Below are 5,923 nucleotides of genomic sequence, written 5' to 3' on the forward strand. Positions count from 1 at the left end.
GCTAATCCCCTCTTCTGTACTGCCTTTGAAGGGGATAGGAAGTGCTGGGGGCTGATTTCCAGTGCCCATTAAAACAGCAGCCCCTGGAAGAGTTAGTGACTGAGATTGCCACTGGGTTTGGGGTGGGCAGCCGGGGGCTAGGAAACTACTGTGGGGGAGGGGAGATTCAGTTTTCATCCCATATCCCTTTGTATCCTTTTAATTTCTACCACGCACTTACTTTAGCTACTCCAAGCCAGGACTTCTCTTGTCGGCTAAGAAAAACCCTTCCCTTGAGAAATCAGGCATCTGCCACTGTTTGTGATTGGAAGGGTTATTAAATCCAAGCTTCCAAGCAATCAATTGCTGAGTACAGGTGCAATTGAAAATAATCATGTTTAGTTAAGGGATAGCAGTGGTTAAAAAGGAAAAAAAAATATTGACCTTTTGTTCTGTTGATGTGGGGAGAGCGCTGGGGGAGGCCAATATAAAACCAATGAATGTTAGAGCATTTCTTCTAGGTAAATGTAAAAGACAGTCATTTGAGGGCTGACTATGAGGTATTCCAACCCCAAACCAAATTTCATCCTTAAGTCCACAGAGGACCTTTGAAGAATTCCCCAGTGTGATGTCTTCTCAAGCTTCTAGACACCTTTCCCATCCCGGTTTATAAGGTGGCTTCTTGGTTGGATGAAGGCAGAACCTGGGAAGTAGACCAGAAATCTGAGTTCAAGCCAGAACTGCAGGAGACTCTTCCTACCTAGAAGCACTTGCTGCTGCTGGCAGAGAGGCATTGGATGGGGCATCTCTCTTTGGGCTCTGGTTTCCATGCTGGCCCAGACAGAAGAGCTTCAAGAGCCCTTCATATCTCAAATCCTGTGGCTCTTTAGAGCTCAGGACTCTACATAGAAAAGGAGTCACTATCCTGAGTGGCAACCTCCTAGCAATTTGTTTCTAATGTGCAAAATTTTCAGGTACCAAAAAGGAGAGTATGGGTAGATAGCACAAAAACTTAAAGGTTCCCCACCCTGACCTCATACTCTCTGGGTCATTCTCAAACCTTACCATGCCCACCCAGCATTTCATGGCCCTGGATATGTCCTTCCCCCTCTCCTACCCTTGCACCCTGAGCCTCAGGTATTTTATGGGGAGGCTGGAGGATAGGGCAGATGCTAGTAATATCCCAGATGTGTACTTTGGGTAAGAGAAGCAGGGGGAGAGTGTTCAAGAAGGGAACCAGGTCTGAACCCCCTCTTGAATGTCTCACTCCCCCGAGAACAGAGGTGTAATTCCTCCAAGCTGGATGCAGGAAAGCTCTTGGCTGTTTCCCAGCACCTGTTCTCCCCAAGGCCATGTCCACACTCTATAGGCCCTTCTCCTCTCTTTCTGGCAAGTCCCTTTGCCCTGAGAGCAGACCTTGAGCCCCTCCAGTGACTCTTGGCTTTCCATTGCTAATCCCAAGAGGGATTTTTCTATGCCATCCATGGTATTCTGGGGGCTCCCTGCCAGCCCCCCCCAACCTTCAAGACAGCCACTTCTGCACGGGTTAGTGGGTGCCATCCTTTACTCTCCTTTGGGTATGGGGGCAAGTTCCATCTTCAAAGGGCTGGGCACTGCATTCAGGTTCAGGGTATAGATTGCCTAGGCTCAAATCATGCTTGACCATCTGCCAGGTCTTTGACCTTGGGCAGGCTTTTCAATTTCCCAGTGCCTATTCAGTTCTCATTTCACTCACTGGTAAAGTGGGGACAGTAATAATTAACGTCTGTAACATGCACTGGCACACTGGATACCAGCGGTAGGAAGGGAAAGAATCACATTCTTCTCCCTCCTCTACCTCACTGCAGAGGGATCAGGAGATCTGACCTTGGGCTGCTGCAGTGCTTACCTCTGTAACACTCTGCAGAGGACAGCGACATATGAATGGGGCTGACTATGTATTTCCCTAAACTGGAGCTATACTCTCCATTTATGTGTCATTTTTGCCATCCATTGTTAACTGCAAGTTCTTTCTCGACATCTGTAAGGTAGGATGTATCAGCCCGGGATTTGTGTCTTCGGAAGGTTTTAGCTGTCCTTCCACCTCCTGTCCTACTATAGTATCTGCAGCCCCACTAATTACTCTTTAGACCAAGAAGCAGAAAGCATAGGCTTCTCATTCTCACCCAATCTTTCAGTTCCCTTTCGCAAAGTCAGTGCTGTGATAGGGATAGCACTCTGTACCAGCAGTCTTTCCTCAGCAGGACCTTGGGAACACATTGCTCAAAAGAGAAAACACTTCGTACTCTTCAACTCTCCTGTTATGTTCTTGCTTGCTAAGCTGGTCACGTGGTCATCTTGTAGAGCCACCCTGGAACCAAAGTTGGTCAACCAAACCAAACCAGGGCTGGTTTCCCCATCATTGCAGAGCCCCTTTGGCAGACTGGGAAAAGTGAGTGGAGCTGAGACCCACTTACACTGCATCAGCCTGCATGCTTGGAACCTGTCCTGATGCTGGCAGTCCAGAGACCTAGAGGGTCCTTGGCTTCACACAGGATGGAAATCAAACATGAGCTAGCGGGAAATAAGAGCAGAGTTTACTGAAGATATAGATGGAGCATCTGGGAGACTCAGAAAAGAAAGCATCATGAGTCTTTGGGGTCCGGAGGTTTTTATTGACAATGGTGTGGTCTAAAGTCCCCTCAGGCATCCAGGAACCAGTTAGAATAAAGACCTAGGTTTTATTCCTTGGAAATAGGGGTCTTGGTATTGAGATGTTCCCATGCCCCACGCATGCCTCCATCAAATACAGCCAAGCAAGGGAGGGCCCACCACATATTTGAAGAGATAAGAGTCCCAGTGAACCATCATGCAATTTGGGAGGCTGGGGGCACATCCCAGGGAGCTCAGCCTTGTTGATGCTGCTGGCATCTGCATGGGCTCCTGGCTTTTTGGGCCTCAGGTCACCCAGGCCCTTGGCTGGGGACACTTCCACATTCTAGGCCCAGAGCCTGCAGGGATGACAGCTCTAGGGCCAGGATGGTACTCACTGTATCTGTGGTTATTTTTAGAAGAGCTCACCTCCTTTGTAGTCTTCTTTTGAAATAAAAATACTGTTTTTTCCAATAAGTTTTCTCCTTCTAAAAAGCTAAAGAGAACCTCACAGAACTTGCAGTAGTAGAATTATCTCCTTTGTTATTCCTTATTATAGCTCATTATTCCCTTTTTCAGTTAGCAAAGGCACATTACCTTATGTCACTCTTTGACAAAATTGGTTTGACACCAAGAATGTCCCAGATTTAATTGCACAGATGAGGCATACTTCTTTCTGTTGGAGATTATATTTGCTCTTCAGGCAGCTTATTGTCTAAATCAATTTAGGCTGATGTTCTTTCATTTTCTTGGCTGCTGTGTAAATAAAGCCTTCAGAGAGGTTCTTCTGTGGTTCTTCTAATACATTATACTTCAGCCCTGGGATTTGGAGGGCTTTTTATAGATGGCACCATCAGTACAACCATCAGCAGGCAGAAAAACTGGGAATAAATTAAGGTCATACAAAAAGTCACTCTGAGATAACATGTGAAAGTTTCCCTTCTCTAAATGTCCATGGCTTTTAGCTCCTGGTGTCTATACCTGGCCACTCATTCTTCTTCAGGTATGTCATCGAGTTCTCTTATTTCCTCCAGAATCTGTAAGTCTGTAAGTAGTTTGTGGATATGGATATACTCTTATCCCACTGTGACGACACCCACAGCTCCTAGCACAATGGTGATATACAAATTAGTCCAATCTCATTATTGCCTACACAGTATGGTCCAGCCGTGTTGCACTTAGCCACAGCTGGATCTTTAAATTTATCTCAATTAAAAAAATTTTTTAGATAAGTCGCCTAATATTTATTTTTTTATTTTTATTTTTATTTAAAGATTTTATTTATTTATCATGAGAGACACAGAGAGGGAGGGAGAGACACAGGCAGAGGGAGAAGCAGGCTCCATGCAGGGAGCCCGATGTGGGACTCAGTCCTGGAACTCCAGGATCATGCCCTGGGCCAAAGGCAGATGCTCAACCAGTGAACCACCCAAGCATCCTTCAACTAAAAGTTAATAAGAAAGGAACTTGAGTTCCTTAGTCACACTAGCACATTTTAAGCCCTCAGTACTGACTTGTGGTCAGTGGCTGCCATATTGGACAACACACATAGAGATTTTTCCTTCATCACAGAAAGTTTTATTGGACAGCATGGGTCACACTTGTTGATGTATCTGTGATCCCCTACAGACTGTGGACTTTCTGCAAGTTGGACTGTGCATACCACCCATTGCTGTACGACTAGTGCCCTGAAAATGCCTGGTACAAGGTCACGTTCAATCAGCCCTGACAGAAAGAGTGAATAGCAACTCTACCTTAAATTGTGTTCAGCCTTCCTGGATTGAGAATCATGAAATGATTACATCTTGAACTGGAAAACATTTCATAGTTATCTGCTCAAGCCCCTCACTTCCCAGCTAGGAAAACAGGCCTGGGATGGTTGGAGCCTTGTGTCCAGTCCCCAAACGGATTGGGGACAAATCTTTAAACCAACCATCACCTCTTTCTCCTTGGACCATCACTCTGTCCACTGTGTCAGACTGGCTTAGTGTTTACTTTGAAACGGCAGTGAGGAAATCCTCTGCAAGGGATTATTTAGAAGAAAATGTCCTTAAGTTGATCAAGTTTACCTGCCTATGAGCAATCTAGAGCAGATGTATTCAGTGTGCATGAATTAATAGAATTCCCATTAGACTTGGCACCAGGGTATAGGTGCCCATATGGTAACTAATATTTTACATTGTTTTGGAAGTCTGTCAGATTTCTTAAGGCAAGAAGTGTGGTATAAACATTGAAAGGGAAGAGTCAGAGTGGTTGTTATCTGCACATGGTAAGAGAATCATCTGACAACCTATTCCAACCACTGTGTTCAAATTGGTACAGATCACAAGACCCATACATATACAAGAATCCATGGTTTCCCTGTACGCAGATCAGTTACAGAACAATAAAAAGCAGATCTCATTCACCACATTACACATCTACCAAAGATGTGCAATACCCAAGAATGGTGCAAATAAGAAATATAAGACCTTTTTATGCAAAATAAAAGTTTGCCAGAGGTCATTCAAGAAAGCCTGGAAAGATAAACAGGTGCCTGTGTCCCAGGCTGGCAAGACTCAAAACTTCAATGATTCTAGAAATCAGGTTATTCAGTGCAGTCCCAAGCTAAAAGGGCTTTGTGTGGAACTCAACAAGCCAAAACACATATGGGAGTAAAGTTCTTAAAATACCCAAAGATAATCCTGGAAAAAAAAAAAAGACTAAGGAGAAGAAGGAAGGAGAATTGACTCCTTGTTAGAGGCAGAGTTTTTTCTTAACACTCTACAGCCTTTCCAGCTGAATCAGTGCTGTCACCTCTAGAGCAGTCCCCTTGGGAAGCTAGATCCTTATTCCATCAATGTACCTACCATTCTAAACTTCTTTGGAATATGTACCTGGAATCTCCTTCACACTTTTCCCTCCTCTTTTATAGAATGTCTTCTCAGGTCAGAAGTCAACATAATTTTGCAGATATTTTTTAGGGAGGTAAAATTTTCAAGCACCATTTGATTGTTAAGTCTGTGGAAGTAGTGACATGCATGTTTGCTTGCATCAGTTCTGAATGCACTCAGAGACTGCTTTAAGCAGCAAGGACACTGTGTAGAGAAGGCTATGAACCTCCCAAGGAGGTGCCACTCATGTGATCATGTTGGGGACCATCCTTTCATGGAATTGCCTTATGTTAATGAGGCAGAGGAAGGACACCACATGTAGCCCTGCTCTGTGTGCTACTTGGCTGCCATATGGACCTAGATGTTCATGTGCACATTTATTTAATGGCCATTTATTGAGCCCTTCTGTGTGCCCTGCCCTGTTCTAAGAGCTGCTGGAG

The 5,923-nt window shown here is 44.8% G+C and overlaps 1 protein-coding gene across 1 annotated transcript in view; it reads left to right on the forward strand.

Annotated features, from left to right (window-relative positions):
* The window catches only part of ADAMTS17 (ADAM metallopeptidase with thrombospondin type 1 motif 17), a 324,757-nt gene that overhangs the window by 152,927 nt on the left and 165,907 nt on the right, over positions 1-5,923 (forward strand). The window lies entirely within an intron of this gene.

The sequence above is a fragment of the Canis lupus genome, chromosome 2, assembly GCF_048164855.1.
Source record: "Canis lupus baileyi chromosome 2, mCanLup2.hap1, whole genome shotgun sequence".
Classification (NCBI taxonomy): Eukaryota; Metazoa; Chordata; class Mammalia; order Carnivora; family Canidae; genus Canis; species Canis lupus.